Source organism: Corvus cornix, chromosome 1A, assembly GCF_000738735.6.
Source record: "Corvus cornix cornix isolate S_Up_H32 chromosome 1A, ASM73873v5, whole genome shotgun sequence".
In the NCBI taxonomy this organism is placed as follows: domain Eukaryota; kingdom Metazoa; phylum Chordata; class Aves; order Passeriformes; family Corvidae; genus Corvus; species Corvus cornix.
The window spans coordinates 47,920,305-47,938,753 of NC_047057.1; the positions used below are offsets into that span (position 1 = coordinate 47,920,305).

General features: G+C 46.6%; 1 protein-coding gene across 4 annotated transcripts in view; it reads right to left on the reverse strand.

Annotated features, from left to right (window-relative positions):
* The window catches only part of GRIN2B (glutamate ionotropic receptor NMDA type subunit 2B), a 240,919-nt gene extending 222,918 nt beyond the window's left edge, over window positions 1-18,001 (reverse strand). Inside the window, exons 1-2 of one of the 4 annotated variants that reach the window (XM_019292611.3) lie at window positions 17,930-18,001; window positions 1,438-1,884 (exon numbers count right to left, since the gene is read on the reverse strand). The gene's annotated coding sequence lies outside the window, so the exon portion shown is untranslated. Of the gene's footprint in view, window positions 1-1,437; window positions 1,885-2,197; window positions 2,305-2,668; window positions 2,759-17,929 lie in introns of those variants that run through there. The other 3 variants (XM_039570737.1, XM_039570738.1, XM_039570736.1) reach the window with 3 other exon arrangements.
* Window positions 18,002-18,449: the final 448 nt, after the last annotated feature.

Sequence of the window (18,449 nt, forward strand, 5' to 3'; positions counted from 1 at the left end):
AACCCCCTCAGAAATGTGGCAAGGAGCTACTGGAAGGATGCAGGCAAAGGAGGCGGTGGGAAAGGCGCGCCCCGGCCTCAGCATGCTCCGGATGCCTCAAGGGCTGAGGGTGCCTCAAGGCTGCCTCACCCCACAGCAGGGCTGGAGGGTGACCCCCCCTTTCTCCTCCCTCTGCTGTGGGGTGCGCCCCTCGCTCCTCTTGCCGCCCCCCGCCCACTGCCAGGCTTCCGGTCGGGAAGGGAGAGGCGGCTCGGGGGGAGCCTGGGCGGGGGGCTGGCGATGCGGGTAAGGGTGGTGGGGGTCCGCCCCCAGGGGGGCTGTGCAGCAGCTCACCCCTGCCCCCGCCTCTCCCGGCGTGGGGGCGCGCAGACCCACGCGTGACGGGCGAAGCGGCGCGGCGGGCATGGGCTGAGGCTTAAAATAACCCCGAGACGTTCAACACCTTGTGCCCGGCGCTCCCGCACCCCCCGGTGGCTCCTCTCCCTTTGTCTTGCCACCATCTTACGGAAAGACTCACATGTCACGTTACGGTCGGGATGCACCGGTATCTCTCGCGTATCTACAGCCGAGCGGCACGATAGCCATTTTGCATCCCTCCCGAGTGGGCTGGGGAAGGGGCTGCCTGCGTGGGGACACGGGGTGCAAGGCGCGGTGGATGGCGGGGGGAAGGATGGGGCGCGGCGGAGAGGGGCCACGATGCCCGCTCATAGCACCAGGGGGACGGGGATAAATTAAAACACGTGAAGTTGCCTGAATACAGCGCCTCGTAGGTTCAGGCTAAGTCGCTTGACGTGCTTGGACTTAAAATAGCCCTCCACCTCCACGCAAGCAGGCGCACTCGCCCCGGCGCTGGGCGGGCTCCTGCCGCGGTGCCAGGGGCGGCCCCGGCCACCCCCCGGGCCCCGGCCCCGGCCCCTGCGTTAGGCCGCTCACGATCGAGAGACCGGCGTGGGTTTTCAGTAATGCACCACCCTCCTCGGCAACAAGCGGGTTTCTACATCCTGTTGTTCCTAACGAGCTCTGCTTTCACATCAAAGCATGGCAAGGAGCCGCTGGACCAGTGAAAAGGAGGAGGCAATTTTGCGGGTGGATGGATGAAAATTATTTTCGTTTTCACCCCTTTCCAAACCCGTGTTCCTCCTCCCGTGTCTCCCCCGACCCCACCTGCCCACCCCCCCAAAAAAAAAAATCACAAGGGACTTTCCCCCAGTTCACAACGTGGTATCTAACTCAAACCCTTTTGCCTTCTCTTCATGTCCTATTTGATGAGCCAAGAGGGAATCAACATGTCTGGTGAATGTGGGGTTTTTTTCCTTGTATCTGCTTCTAAAAGCAGCATCTCTAAACCTTTTGTTCTACCGTGAGTGATCTTCCCTGGGCAAACCCGTGTACCAAAATGAGCTGCAAGCAAAACCACAGAAACAGGAATTTCCCTACCTTGGTTTGTAGAAGCAGAACCTCTAGACGGAGAGATCAAGGGAGAGAGCATGTTGGGAATGTCCAGTCTCCTCTTCTTGCTTGCATATCCACATAAGAAGAATAAGGGTCGGGGGCAAACGTGGGGGAATGAGTTAAAAAACAATCCTATTTGGCTGTAAAAAAAAAAAATAGAGGTTTCTTTGTGGCAATCTTGCGTCTTGAAGCGGTGCAAATTCAAAAGCTGGAGAGAATCACTTCAGAGGATATTCAGCGCAAGTGGTGAGGATCGTCAAATGCAGGTTCCAGAGTAAGCATTCCTTTCGCCTTTTTAATGATTATTCTTATAATTATTCTCTTTTTTCTTTTTTTTTTCCTGGAGCCCTAGTGGAGGAGGTTGTGTTTAATGCAACTGGAGGTCGGTGCCGTTCTTCTGCGAAGCATGATTATCCTCAAAGCGTCCCCTTCCTGAAGGGAAAAATAAGCATCAATTTTGTATTAGAGGGATCTGAAGGGGATAAAAACTGCTCCCCAACAAAGACATTAATATATTGAGAAGAAAGGAAGGCAAAACGCATTTCCCAATAGTGCACACAAGCGGAATTAAAAAAAAATTTAAAAAAAAAAAAAACAGCTGGCACGAGTCTATAAATAATTCAGTTACGGGCTGACTACACCATTCCCGGGATAGGCATGCATACGAGACGGGAAAGCGGGCGCGATGTGAATCGCGGAGAGAAAGCGACTCCCCCCCCCGCGGCCCCCTCCCCCATGCACGCACAGCATTTCGCCCACCCCCGGGCCCAGCCCCCGAGGGCTGGCGAGGGCCGTGCCCACCCCTCTGCAGTGCTGCCGGCACCGCTGCCCGCCGCGCTCGGCTCCACGGGCAGCGCGGGGCGCGCCGGGCGCACACACACGCACACGCACCGCCACGGGGGTGGGGGGCGCGGGGGGGCTGCTTCACCTGCCACGGGGCCGGCCTGCACTACGCGCCCCCCCGCCTCCTTCGCCCCCGGCAACACAACCCTCGGCTCTCCGGGCTTTGCTTGGGCGCTTTTTTTTTTTTCTAGGGGTGGGTGGATGGCTGGGAGTGTCCCCACCACCACCACCTCCAGCACAGCCGGACAGGGCTTACAGCTATGCAGGCATTTATTTAATGAAGCCGTAGGTATTTATTTTTTTTTCCCTCCCATCTCGCTCGGAAAAAGATTCACACTTAGAGCTGTCATAAAATCCAGACCCACATACATACCAGCAAATCCTGCTTCAAGCACTCGGGCTGCTCTGAGTATCTACTGCCCCCCTCTCTGCCTGCAAGGCTGATCCGCCTCAGACATGCTCAAGTTCTTCATTCTCTTCTCTGGTACTGCCCGGGTGGGAGATGCGGGGCGGGGAGGGGGAAGTGCTCAGAGCATCACCCTAAAAATACGGTTTTTTAAAAAAATTCTCTGCAATATAAAAGCTCCGAGAACGCTTCCCGGAGGTGGGGAAAGCATGGAAAGGTGAATTAATAAAGCAGCTTAATAATTAGTAATAATTAAATATACTCGCGGAAAATGGTGGGGAGGGGGGAAATATCAAGGGGTGGGGAGGGGAAGCTGTTCGAGTGAGCAGTGGGGGAAACGGGGGGAGAGGAGAAGGAGGAGGAAGGACGGTACGAGCAACGGGAGACCAACCCCTGCCCGCTGCCGGAGGGAGCAGGTCTCGGCCTCCGGCGGGGGCGAAGGGGGAGCCCATGCCAGGGCGGCACCTGTGCCTCCGGTCGAGCCGGGGCTGGGGCCGGCACTGCGGCCGGGGCCGGGCCGAGCCGCCGCCGCAGCCCCGCGGGGACCACCGGGGGCTCCCTGGGTCCGGCGTCCTCTCGGACCGCGACCCGCGCGTTTGGAAGCAACCGAGTGAAATAATGCTTCTAAAAAAAAAAAATTAAGAATAACCATAAAATAGTAATAACGAGAAGAAAGGAACAGGCACCCAGCCAGCAGGCAGGCAGCAGAATTGGATCCGAACGAAAAGAAAGCAGTGAGAGCAGAGATAACGCTAATATCCAAATTGGATACTCCACAATTAAGCCCGGTGTTTTAATTGCTATTCTCAGAGCCCCTTGGAAGCTAAGCAACGTGAAATCAGCCTGAACAGAAAGGAACACGTGTCTTCATCCTCATCCTGCCCTGCCCATGGATGCCTGGATCCTTGCTGCCCATGGTGCTCTCAGCCTCGCCCCGGCAGGGCAATCCACTCTGTGGTCACAGATCCGTCCCTGTCCCCTCCTGTGCCATGGGTGGCCTGAGCAGAGCATGCCCACCTACCCTCCTCAGCACTAGGGAACAGTCCTAGGGTAAGTCATACCCCCTACCATGAAAAGCCAGAGTAGGTAACAGAACAGACCACTTCCAGGTGGAAGTGTCAAATGCAGCCTTCAGGACATGTAGTCACTCCAGGGTTGCAAATGCCCACCCTGCCAATGTCTGAGTGTTGGTAGGAGATTTGGAAGAGCTCAGATGGTCCTTGGTGACCCCTAGGAACAAGAGCAGTGAGGAAAGCCCTCCCCATGCATCCCTGCCAGCTACATTTGTCCTGCAGGAAATCACACCCCAGGCCAAACATCACACGCTCTGCTTCAGTGCTGATGCAGACTGCATTGTCCAGCCTTTGCATCCCTCTCACTGAAAGCACTCTCTAAGGAAAACACAGTTGCCTGGGCCTTTCTAGCATGCTCTATGTCCAGGAGCAGTGAGGAACGTACTGCTCAAAAGACAGGCAAGGAGGGCTGGATCCCACATGCCAAAAATTGTGTTCCAGCGAGCAGACAAGCACTCAGTGCTGGGCCTTTGTTCCAGGTATGTATTTGCAGGGCAAAACATGCATATGGCCAAGGTTTCTGAGGGAGGAAAGCCTCCTAAAAGAACCACAGCAGCTCTGGACTCTCTCTTAACCCCCAGGTCCTGCATCAGTTGGTACCTCATGGTCCAAATAGAGTTTGCTGGTCTGTAGGGAAGGTTATGGACAGTAATGTGGCCGTAGCACTGCGTGCACACATATCAATATGCCATCTGGAACTTGAATGAGTTTCTGTTTCCATGTGTAGGGTGTGTACAGTGGTATTTTTCATGTAGCTGCAGTGACCACAAGCAATACCAAACTGTGCTTGAGCTCTTTGACAAGAGGAGACAGCAGTATTTTCATTTTGACAGCCAGGATCTTCCTGAGGGTGCTGGTAAGGGCTGTTCTTCTGTTAGAATGATTTTCCTAACATTTTTAGGCATGCTTAAAAAAAAGTGACTATGATATTTTTCATTCTAATTTCAGTAAAAATGGAAGACATATTAGCCAAAGCCTAAAGTAATCTGAAATTATCTCAGAACAGTTGGAGGAAAGAACTGTAGAGTGATACTTGCATAGAGAAGCTGCTAATAGCTGAAGAGATTAGTCATTTGACTTTGCCATTCCTTTCACTGATAATAGTGATACAGGAATAGCAGACATGATTTGGCCAAGGGATGTTTTTTCCTTTCTGTATGGCAAGAAGGGATAAACTATGACTGTGCAAGTCCTCCTGCACTCTTTTGGATGAAACAAGCGGACAAGGAGCTTGACAAAAAGAGAGGGAGTGGTTTTTATCCAGCATATTACTTAGAAACACGAAATGGAGGGTTAAGAAGTATCTTAGGAACAATTTCTGACAAGGGGCTGCAGTCATTTTAAGCAAGTCAGCAATATTTAAGGTTATAATTCTCTGTGATCGTAAGATGAAGGAATTCATCAGCTATTTTTCTTTATAAAACTACACAACTCCACGGTTACATGGTACATGAAAGTCTTGTTCACTTTTAAGGATGAGACTAGTTGCCTTTCTACTTGATAGATGTCTATGCACATCTTACATAAACATAATACATATGTATATTTATAATTCTCTCTTAAATAAATCATAAGGGCTAAGTTCCCTATAGTGATTAGGGGCCTGAGTGCCCAATTCATCACTTTTTTCAGACAAAATTGGTGCGTTCCCCTTGACCAAAGAAATCAGGCTCAATTACAAGTTTGAAGTCAGGCACATAAAAATGCCAATTGCTTCAGAATTATCTTCTTGAGATTTTGCACAGCATCTAATCCCCAAATTATTTGTATATTAAGATGTAATAGTTATTGTAAATAATGTGTGTGGAGATTAGCTCCAAATAAAAAATGTTGCAAAATCTGCAGCAGCATAGTACTGTGCCAGGGTTTACTCTCACTAGCTGGGGTAGGCTTCTATTTTTTCTCCAATCAACTAAGATGAATGAACTGCATAAAATGAAACAAATAGCATCTCTGATAGGAAATGGTTTTTCAAACATCTCTTCAATTCAAAAACACTTAAATGTTATTTGTAAGACAAATTGAGGGATTTATTTTAAATGGGTCCATGTTCACTATAAATTAAGGGCTATATTATTCTTGACCTGCCTAAGATAAAAGAATGTGGATTAAAGTTCTTATATCAAAAGCGACCAGGGCTGGATGTGGCAGTGATGATGTTGGGGAGGATGCAATCCAGGAGAGCCATTCTGCCACCACAGAATAGCCTCTGCCAGCTCTGACAGGGACCAAAGGACCTACAGTAGCTTTAACCCTCAGTAAATGCCCCTCTGACTTCAAAAAATCAGAGCCTATTTCCAGGGCCCTAGATAAATGGGGTCTGCAACTAAGGGAAAAGACTGCCCCTTCATAGGTCCTCTGTTCAAACACAGACATGCTTGCATTAGTAGAAGAAAAGCCATGTCTATGAAAAGTAATTTCTTATAATCAATGAAATGGATCAATTGTTCTGGATAATTCACACCATAAAAAGGTTTCTCATAGTGGCGTTCCTTTGGGTGTTTGCACATGGCCTGCAGAGCATGGTAACCAAGACTCCAGCTGTTTTTATACAGTGCTCTGTGCCCTGCTCTACTCAGCCAGTCTGATTATAAAGTGGCCAAATACATCTCTGCCCATGTCCTGGTGTTCAGATACCAGGCCTGCGTCAGTTTTGGAAGATCACCATAACATTGGCCACACAGGTTCACAGACAAGGATGTCATGTCATGATGCATAAAGAACAGCATGAAGACATTTTATCAGCTGATTAAAGGGAAAGCAAATGGAGAAACAAGCATACAAACCTGACAGTGGCACAACCATGTGGCTGAAGGACTCAGCTAAATTTTGGCATGAAACCTTTTTTCCTTTCTTTTGCACATGGTTCAGGACCAAGAGATGCTAGAGCAGGATTGAGCCAGAAGCCATTGGATGGGGAGATCTCATCAGTCTTTTGCAAAGACACCTGGGCACAAGGATCACTTTGCTTGCTACTTGGAGGACATTCATCCTGCCAGCAGCCCAGCAGAAGGGAATTGTGAACACTGTTGCGGTTGCTTTGAAGTGTTACACATGTTCTCTCAGCTGTCATACCAGGACACTTAGCTGAGCTCTCATCATTTTACATTGCAAAAATTGCAGCATCCCCTACTGTCTCTGCCATGGTCAGTCTGCCCCCAGAAATCCTAACAACTAGAAGACTGGTTTTTTGTCATGCAGAATCAAAGACAATGTGAAGCAGATTAAAGGAGAAATAGCTTTCTCTGTGTCTTTATAGACTTGTTTTATTCTTTTGAGTATGGAATGTCAGGCTCACTGAAATTGGTTTTCCTGGATGGTCATTTATGTATGAAATACAAGCACATTAAACTAAGAAATGGTGGAGTTTGTTCTTTCAAATGGAAATGTGTTGTTTTTGAACTGCAGAAGTACAGACAGGATTTCAAACTGACACTGTCACTTTTCTAAGATGATATATGGCTCTTCTACCTATAGCACACCCAGACTGAAGAACCTATCTGTCAAAAGGCAGCACATCTACCTAATAATAAATAGTAATTATCATTGTATTTCATCAAAGCACAGTACAAACATTAGCCATAGACGCCATCCCTTTTACCCTGCCATTCAGAAGCAGAAAGGAAAGGCTGAAGCACTCACTGCCTTGCATCACTCTGAGGAAGGTGCCTTTCTCCTCCTCCTCTGGGGTGCAAAGATCATTCCAGTGGCTGGAGATTTTGTCCCATCTCACTGGTCTTAACAAGATACCGTTTCCTGACACACTTGAATGAATGGGAAACTACAACCCTCCCGGCAGTCATCTCCATCCTGTTCCAACTCTAACAAGACAAACAGATTATCTGGGGTTTTTTTCTAAAATCAACTTTCTGGTTGATGAAAATCTTATTGGTTCTCTCCAGATTCAAGTGATGACTCTCTTCACTGGAAGAGCTGCAAAATGGATTAGGCAGATTGCCTTCATGGTTTAAAGGAAACTGAAAAACCGCTTTCAGTAAGAGATAAAGTATGGCTTTTGCCAGCTTATCGTGATGAAAAGCTAAAGAAGAGTTTCTTCAGGAAAGTACCTGCATTCACCTATTCTCCATACAGGGCATACAGCAGCCAGAAAAATCACCCTTATGTCTGAAAGCTGTCTTTAATGTTATAGCAGACAATCCATCAGAGCATTCAAAACTAAATTAAAATCCCAAGGAGGAATAGGGGATTTAATTCTAGGATTAAGCTTTGAAGTTGCTCCCAGGAAATAAATTATTATTGGATGAGAACCAACACACCAATTATCTAGTTTACTGCTCATGCTACTGAGAGCTGCTGCAAACACCCTCAGGGATCCGCTCTACCTAGATGGTCTCATCTTTAACACAATATCCATATAAAGGCAAAAGCTCAACTAGTCACATGCCAAGAAACTTAGCTTCCCAGCTCCTAGTATTAAAAGGGAAACTGTCCACTACAAATATACAGGGCATTAAGTTTCAGTCACTTAAGTTCCCTGGCTTTCCACCTTTTAACTTGCTTTGTTGTAGATAAGACAATAGTTAATAATGTGCCACTTCTTTGCTCTGTGTGCTACAGTTGGGTCAAAGTTCTACAGCATTGGTGCTATCATAAATAAGCACATTTATTTTTCTTACACAGAAGAACTTTTTTTCTTTCACTACATGCTAGTGAAGTGGCAGGTAAGCCCTACTCCATTTCGATGGCTTCCAGACAAAACAATGGGACATTTCCAGCTTTTTACTTGCTATTCCACAGATTTCTTAAGGCTACCCAGAATACCTTAACTTCACTTATGCAGCTTCAAATCCTTAATGCTTGTTCAATGGGACATTGCTACAACATGAACCATCTCCTATCAAAAGAATAAGTAAAGTTAAATAGCTCCAAACTCCAAGATAAAAGTGTCTGGAGCAAAGAAGAGTACAGAGAGACATCAGAGCTGCTATTTCACTCAAACTAAATGCTACCAGTTAATCAGTGCTATTATAAACTCACTTGGAACATTAAGTTACTGCGGGTAAAAAATAAATCCTTCACTCTTAAAAATATACATGCCACTGCTGAGGCCAAATCTAACAGCAGCAGTGTACACAAATATTTGTTTTTCTCCTAAAGAATATATTTTTTTGTTTAAACACCTTATGACATAAAAATACTGTCACCAAAGCATCACTACTTTCTTCCTTCCAAACACATGGTTCCTATCTTTTCTCCACGGATTCTTTTCAATCCTTAACACAGGGAAACAATGTACACAAAGCAAAGACAAAATCCCACCCCCCTCCTATGCCCTCCTTCACCTGCAAGCTCTGTCAGAACTTTTGACACCATTTATTACACACAAGTACATACAGAGGGGGTATATGCAGCGAAGCGATTCACTTTAATGTCGATGTGGCAAAGAGAAGGCATTGGTTAGTGTCACCAGCTGGGCTCCCTGTTGGCACAGTTCTGAAAATCCCATAGTTCACAACATCCTAACAGCCCCTGCTTTTGTTCAGAAAAGTTCAGGACTGATAACAGCACCGAGTCGCTCTCTGTTCATCTCATTTCTCCTTCAGGTGAAGCAGATAGTATTACAAATAACTTACCAAAAGGGTGCAGGGGAAGAAATGGTAGAGAAGGAAAATACTATTCATACTGACAAGGATTCTGAAAAAGGAGCAGCATGACATTAGAAAAGTGGATCACCTTTCTAACACAAAAAAAAAAAAAAGCCTGAAAGCATTCCTTGAAACAGAAGTAAGAGTGATTTCACCAGCAAGCTAAGAGCCTATGAGCTGGAGATGTTCTCACTGGGTTTGAGTTAGGTGCTCCCTACAACATTTATTGTACATTTGCATTGACCATCTAATTTAAGACAAATGTTTTCTTTAGACACATTTTAAAGTGAAAAATGAGCTCTGTTAGCATGCTGTTGTGGTCTCCCAAGATAGCTCTTTGCACGGGGGCAAACAGAAGAGAGATGTTAATGAGATTAAAAGTAGCTCTGAAAATCACGGTGTCCATGGTCAGCTGAGAGCCAGCAGCATCAGGGTCACCTGCTCCTCTGCCCATTTATTTAGTAGTGTCATTAACTGAAAAGATGGAAAAGCATGTGCTAAGCCTGAACATTCACAGTCCTGGGAGAGAATATCTACCTACAGCAACTGAGGTTATCCTGCTGCTCCATCACCACCCCACCTTCCTGAAAAAAGAGACCTACCCTTGGCAAATTACTTTATGCAAATGGAGATAGATTTCTTTTGCTTGAGCTGTTTCCAAGTGAGCCAGCTGACTCAATAATTCAGCCCTCTGGCTGGAAGAAACATTAAGATTTCTGTCAGATTACTCTATATTCTAAAGAAAACTGCCACCTTCGTTTCTCCTTTACTTAGACATCTAGGAAGAGGCAATAAGCAAAACACCTCTGATACACTTCAGCTGCATCTTTTAATCTACCATCAAACTGAAATGGAGGCATTTGTCTCAACAGCTTTGAAGCTCAGCAGTCCATTTTTGCTCTCATGTTACGTCTGACCCAAACTCAAACCTCAGCATCTTGATGGCATGCACTACCTACAAAATGTTTCATGCTCTTTTTTTTCCATACATCAGCTGTAAACCTGATCCCAAGACCAGGCCTTACTCAAATAGGAGTTCTGTTTCACTTTCACAGTGGTTATGAACTCAGAGCCAGGGCTACCTTCAGCTGACCAGCCTCCATCCTCCAGCAAGTCTGTAAGTATGTCCTTTCCCTGCCATGTTACTTCCAGGATTCAAGTGTTGTTTGTGTTTCTATGCCCTGGCACTGGGAAAATGTAAAATATGAACCCTTCCTGTGCATGGAGTAGGCCTTTTCCTTACTCCTTATTAAGCACTGAATTCAGAAAGCACACGTTGTTCTGTCCCTCTTGCCTCATCATCTTGAGAAAATGTCCACCTAGAGCTTTGGCCACACTCTGGCAACTTTCCCAGCCCAAGGACAGAGGCTGGGCATTACAGCAAGGCAATATTTATTGGAAGGACAGCTTAAAGCAGCTCACAGTGAAAATCTTGGCTTCCTCTGGGCCTTGTAGACAGGTTTGCCTGAGTAGAGGGAAATCTGTGACTGTATTCTGTTCTATTACAACAAGGACATTTGTCATTTGTTGTGCCTTTTAAGTGCAACTACATAAAACTCCTGTGGAGTTACAGCTTGTTCCCCTGGCAAAAGAGCAGCTGGACACCTCTGCTTCAGCCCCTATGTCAGTCAGGAGTCAGCACCCTGGACTTGATGGGCTACCAGGCTTTCTCGTGCTGACAACAAGGGAACCTGCAGGCTGTTGTGCCCTTGTTGATCATGCTCTTACCATAGGCCAAGGACAGCCATGTGTTTTCATGCTACCCGAAGGAATTGTATATTTTTTTATCATAAACTGGTGTCTCTTGCATGACTCAACTTTCTTAGGCCCCTATCTTTTGCCTAACAGCTTTGTTGTTGTAGCACAGCCTCTGCAGAGGACACCATCTCAGTGGCACAGACAACACAAGGGACAATCGACAACCTAATGAAATAAAAGCACAGGGAAGAGACGTATCACCAATGCCACCCTTCCCAGATATTTTTGTCTTCAGAAACATTAGAGAGGGTCTGTGTCTCAGTTACATTGTTCCTTGTGGCAGCTCAGGGGTTGCAGAGAGAAGAGAGATGCTGGGAGAGGGTAATGAAGAGATCAATATTTGGCAAAGCTATGACTTTATGTCAGGAGTCATTAAGGTATCATATCAGGAAAAGGTTTTTCACCCAGAGGGTGTCTGGGCACTGGAACAGGCTCCCCAGGGCAGTGGTCACAGCACCAAGTCCGACACAGTTCCAGAAGCGTTTGGACAACATGAGACCTTTACCTACCAGGAGTCACCCAATGCTGGTGACGTGGTTGGGCTGAGCAAAGGTAGATTTGATTTCAGCAAATCCAGTGTTGATGAAGCGGCTCCTTGTTGACCTGTCTTGTGGTGTCCAGAACAGGCTACAGAAATGTCAGCAAACCCTGGGATGCTGTTACAGGTAGTCACTGAACATGCACATTATGACAAGTCAACAGGATCTGAAGGCCTAGTGCAATGTCCATGATGGCAAGATATGGCCAGAAAGAGATGCAAGAATTAGGATAAGCTGCGTCATTCGGAATGCAGGTTGGTGGCAGTGTGCTAAAAAAGTTATTGTCCACAGACAGAAAAAAAGCCTGACCTGGCCAAGATGACAAAGAGAACTTCTGAATATGCAGGCATCCAGCACACACCCAATATTGCCTGCATTAATGCCCACAGAGTAGGTCAAACATCCTATTCAACCATCATATAACATAGTCCCTATGTTATAATGGCATAGGACCTCTTTTTCTTCATTTGGTGAGCTATCACTTCAGGTTGACAATTTGTAGAGCCATGGGCCCAGCAGCTGGAGAATTTCTTTGACTCAAACTGTTAGTACTCCCTCTGGGACACTACAACGGGTGCAGTGACATGGGGCATATCACGATGGGATAAAAAGTGAACACCATGACAGTGCCTACCCCTCCTATGACAGCCTCAGTGATGAACTGTGGCTGCTACCCATCGACAGAGGCTGACAGCTGTCCCTCTGCACCCTTGGCCTTAAAGGCTGCATGCTGACAGTCTTGGACATGTGCAAATTCATGGCACAGCAACTCAGAAGATCTTCACATGCATACAAGCACCTGCTGCTGCAGCTGCTGGCCTTCCCAGATGCACAGAACAGCATGGACCCATAGGAGTGTTATTCCCTGTCTCCCAGAACTGATGGTCTACAGCAGGGAGGCAGGAATCTGTTAATCACTTGCAGGTGGGAAAAAAAAAATCTAAGTATCTCCTCAAAAACAATAGGGCCAGAATTGCTTTTTCTCTTTGTCCAGATATACTGGGTCCCAGAGCTGAGAATATATAGGATTCTGGAAAAGGCCTGGAAAAGACCAGAAGAAAAGCCAGCAGCCCACATCATAGGATCCCTGACAAAAAACATGCAAAAGGATAAGATGATGGTGGCTGAGTGCAGGCATCCAGGTAACATAAATTTAACAGCTGAGTTCAACCTATTCTCTGTTCCTCAGGCAATTCCCACTGTCTCCCTCAATCTTTTTCCCCCAAAAATGCAAGCTGAGTATTTTTCCTTTCTGAGCATACTGAAGAAAGACTAGGGGACCATAACAGCTACAGAGAAAGTCTGACTTCAACTGTCATTATTCTAAACATGTAAATCTTCAAGGAAGAAGTGAGGAGGACTGTGCAAGTGGCTGCAGGAATCCCCATCTGAAATGGTCATACGTGGTAGAGGGCACTAGACACAGGTGGACCATTCTGGTCATCAGATGCTTGAGGCAGGCTAGTATTGAGTAGATCTCCACTAGACAGGATACCACTGCTTCAAAACCCAGTGATCTGAAAGGACAGCTTACGTGAGAGGCCCTGGTGCACTTGAACACGGTGCTGACATGGAGCAGACTTAGGTATCTCCTGACTGGTAAGGCAGTGAGCAGGGAAACTGGTTATGGATCATCTGCCTCTACAGTAATCCAGGAAACAAGTCCTTAGGCACACTAGCACAACAGGCTCACCAAAAAATACACTGAGTTGTACGCTTTCTTTGCTTAATGAAAACAGCATGATGAGACCACTGATACTGGGTAACTTCCCGGGACACAGAAGAGCAATACCAGACTGGTGACAGCCCCATCCCCCCAAAGTGTCACCAGGATTTGCATTATTCTTCTCTACCAGTAGCTCTACTGCACAGAACTGAGATAACTAATCACACAATCTCAGGTCATATAATAGGCCTCAAGTTGTATGATAGCAGGCATCTTGTATATGTACAGATGATAAATGTCCTCTGGAGTTACTGCTCAAAAGACCACTTTCAGAGTTTTCATCAGAAAGGACTGTCTCCTTAAAAATCTGCTCTTTCTTTTGAAATCTGACAGAGTTCAGAACTGCTTGGTGCCTCTGTGTGTTGCAATCAAAGAAGTACAATCTCCTTCGAGGGGGTGAATAGGAACAACTGGTTTTGATATTAACTACATATCTGACTGTCATTGCATCTGTGACATTTTTATTTTCAAACTTCTCTTGATGGCTGCAAAGGGAACTGCAGAGATGCTGTATTGACCTGAAGCCTGTGGGCATCTTACAGCACAGCGACAAAGTAACAGCAGCCCCTCCTCACCAGCCAGCAGTCATGGGATCACAGGATAATTCAGGCTCGGAGGGACCTCAGGACGCTCTAGTCCAATCTCCTGCTCAAAACAAGGTCAGTTGTGAGATCAGAACAGGTTGCTTAGGTTTTTAACCAGATGAGTCTTGAAAATATCCAAGGATGAAGACTGCACAGCCTGTCTGGGCAATCTCTCCCACTGCCCTCCTTGTCCTCAGCCAATTCCTGCAGAAGCATGGAAGTATGCTCCACAGGGTCTTTGAGCCCAAAATTCTGAGAAAGACCATGTTGGCTGGAAGGACAGCCCCCTTGTTTACCAGCATGCCTTCACAAGGTCATGAGGAAGCCTGCTCCAGAATCCCCACACCCTCACATCCCATGTATCTCTTCAAAACCCTGGTCAGTACCAAGACAGGGTGCCCATCCTCCTCATCACCTGCTTTGCCCACATCCCTGCACAGCATCAAGATGCTCACCAGCTCCCTATCTCCACTGTGATTATTGTACCCACCCTCGTCCCCCAGCTCCCCCTTCTCCTCCCAGTGAACATTCACCAAATTGTCCCCTCCTTGGATATTGCATCTGAATGGTGACAACAGGGTTGCCAAGCAACATGAATCCTCCAAGCAACCAACCATGGCAGATCACAGCAACCCATTGCAAACCCACTCCAAAGCTTATGAGCCTGACACCATTTTGTCTCTTAGCATCTCTTCCATCCAGCCATAGCTCAGCTCCACTCAGATCCATCCTCTTCTCTTCCCTCATCAACCAAGAGCACCATCCCAGGCACTCCTGCCATTTCCAACCTAAGTTATAATTCTATGCAACATACTAAAGGTCAGCTCCCTCTCATCAGACCAAGACAAATTATTCAAGTGCCCACTACCTGCCCTAAATCCTCCTTCCGCTCAACAGTATTGTTGCAACACAGAGTATCTCCTCCAGCCTCACCCCAATCTTTCAAATGAAACAAAATGTTTTTATCTGCCTTTGGAAACACACCTTGTTCTTGCAAACCTTCAGCAGATGCAATGACATGATCATCCTGGGGAGGACAGTGGTTCAACCAGCCACCAGAGCCACAGGGCAGGCAGACCCCAGCTGGGCACTTTTGGAACAAGCTCTTCAGGGGCTGTAAAGCACGATAAGCAGGAAACAAATACACAGCAGCAAGATCCACAAGTGACTGTTTGCTGCTCTTTATTCTGTCTCTTTTGCTTTTCTTCAGGTGCTGGTCACAGCACCTCCTGGGACCAGCACTAGTGGCTCCCAAACACCAAATTCCTTGTCTCACAATCACATAACTTCCTGTACAAGGAAGCTGGAAACAGAAGGTCGTGTCTATGCTTCACTCCCTTGGAGTTGTTAAGCAGATACTGTGAGCAAATGAGAGGCAGTAAACTCTTGGAAGGCACTCATGGCACTCAGGAGAAATTGAACTTGGCCTTGCTGCCTGCAGTCAGCTGAGTTTAGAGCTGGTGGAGATTTCAGGATGAGCCAACTGCTGTCTTCACTCAGCACAGCTGAGAAAGGGGCTTCCCAGGCTGCCTTGGGCAATCTCAGAAACCACCCCAGGAGAAGGCTGAGCTCAGGGGCTTGCATGCTGGCACCATCAGCCTGGCGTGTGTGGCCGTATGAGGGCAGCCCCAATAGCTAAAGGGCATGCTGTTTTTACCAGGTGCATCACCATTAGGGGCTGGGATCACCTCCATGGTTTGTTCCAAGTTGACTATCTGGGGACAGAAGACTTAAAGGCCACTTCTTTCCAATGCACATTGCCTTTTGTCCTGACTGAGGGACTTGAGGAAGAATGTTGGTTTCCAAATTGATTGCTAGGTTTGACAGGGCATGTCTGCACTGCTCCATGATATAGTACACTGACATTAGAAAATCCTAATTGTGGCATATAATGATGCCAATGTGGCATTGCTCTGCCATTAATCAGCCATGTGCACTAGTTTGCTGATAGGAATTGTGGATTTGGTCTGTCCACCTCCATCTCCATTGGCTGTACAGTCATGCCCTTGTACAGATGTATTTTAACCAAAGCTAACTGAAAGGGTTCAGATTAAGTAAATCAATCCTTCCACATAAAGAGGCTGCATAGACTTAATTAAATTGATAACTGGGCCAACCTGAACTAAACTAGTGCAAATTTGGTATAGACAAGGCTTTATTTTTCTTACTAAAATCATTAACTAATCCAAGCTTTGACTGGCATTAACTGCATGGTAACAAAAGTGAATACTCATTCCAGTCTTCTAGTGTCTCTGTCTCCATCTGGCCTCAAATATAACACTTGGAAGAGCTGGACACATTCCTGAACCTGCTCTCAGAATTAGTATTTATTGTTTTCTTACCTGAAGCCCAAAGGACTCAGTAAAATTGCTGCTTTTTCCATAAAAATAACTTTATGGAAGCATCTATACAACCATTCCTCATGGAGGAGTTTGAGCAAGTCTCGCTCTTACAGAGAAGCTACAATTTCTGAAGAAGCAGCAGTTAACCAAATAATTCTGTTCCAGCATCTCATCTATGGACCCAGTATAAGGATGATGGTATTATCCTATTTTTCTTTCTCAGCTAGTTAATAGGAAATCCCCTTTCAAAGGCAATTTCCATTTTAAATCACCCACATTAAGAGAGACATGTTTAATACCAATAAATCCGCTTTCTTAAAAGAGACATAGAAGCCAGGCTCGTCGGCTGACTAAATCCTATCCCCCCACCCCCATTCCTGCCTTGCAATCTGTAGATCTCGGGGAAGGGTGATCTAAGACAGCTGTAGTTAGCTAGCTACACTTCTGAGCACTAAGCTGCTCCTCGCTTTGTATTCACTCTGTGCCAAACCAAGGTCACAGGGACACGAGGAGCTAAAAGACTCTTCTTGCTGTGGGTGTTTCAGCTGGAGATGCTTGGAGGCTGGGCTTCCACACACCTCCCATGGGAGCCTCTCCCTACATCAGTCTCCCACTACAAGTCAGTGTGGGGTGAGTGCTATCTAAAGGCTCTGCAGATGAAATTACTTTTTCTCCTCAAAGCTTTTTGGAGCACACAGAGGAGAGCCAGCCACCAGCTCCCAGAGGGAACACTGTGCCCAAAACACATGCCCTAAGGGTCCCTCCTCATCTGTGGGGACTCTACTCTATCTTCATCAGTGCTTGCCCTGTCCAGAGGGATTTCTAGCCTAATTGCTCTTGCAGACAGTCGTACCACACCTTTGGCAGAGAAGCGGGTGGCAGTCTTTCCAGGTCTCTTGTGTGCCTAAAGCCACAGCCAGCAGTGTGGGCAATGCTAAGGCAATATTCCATCAGAAGCCAGAGAATGGCGACTTCAAAGAACCCCCACAAGGTCAGGGGCTGTAGTGGCATAGGTATCTCACTTGTCTGACAGGAAGAGACACAACTGAATAAAGTCCCTGTTGCTTCCCCCTGCTGTGACAAGTATAAGGAACAAAAATTACAAAGTAAGATAAGGCTTAGGGAGGAAAAAATCAAAACCAAGGTACAGCAGAAAACCTTGGTTTGGCTGTTCTTAGGGCTGCCAAGCACTGCCCCAAAGCCACCCATGTGATTTTCCCCTGCCTCATCATGCAGCTCCCATAGCCAGACCTCCTGCTGGCAGAAATAATGCTGTGTCCCTGCAATGGCCTCTCATGGGAGACAACAGCCAGCTCCCTTCATTGAGATGAGATCATGACACAGCAATAGGAATCCTGAAAATTACTCTGAAATCTTCTATCTGTAGCACATTTAATCATGCATTTTTCCAGTTGAAAGTCTGAACTATTTATTTGACAAAACAATTCTTGTTTGTTTGAAAGCAAAAGGGTCCATTTGCTCTGGACACATCCCTGTTCCCCCACCAAGTACGCAGGCTCCAGCTCTGCAAGCACCCCTATAGGTAGTGTAGTCATGCACAGGCATGCCAAAAAAACCATCACCATCAGCAAGTACCTACCTGTGTGCCTGTATGAAGGAGGGCCCCTCAGAGTGGTGAGACTGAGCCCAGTGACCGGGGAGGACCCTTCAAGTAATGTCCCAACCCTGCAGCAAGACCCTTACAACCAGATCCTTCCTTCCAGGATCACTGCTCCAACAAAGCCTGTTGATAGAGGAACATTTCAAAAAGAAGTTTATTTCTTTAAGGAGCATAAAGGTAAGAACAGAAGACTCTTGTTTTGTGCTTTATTGTTTAAAAAACCTTGCCCTCATTTTGCTCCATGAGTCTGTGGCCGACTGAGCACCGCTAAGCAGCAAGGGCAGTTCTTCCACTGTGGGAAACCGCCCTGCCTTTACTGGAGCAGGAAGCCATCCTCCTCCTCCCTCGCAGCAGTCTTTCCAGTCTAGATAGCATGGATAATTATATCTGTTTCCATGCTCTGCTTAGCCAAAATGGTATTTCTTAAACAATTCCATAAACACAGACAAGAGCACTTTGCTTTCAATCTTGTACTTATTTTCTACCTGATAATAAGATC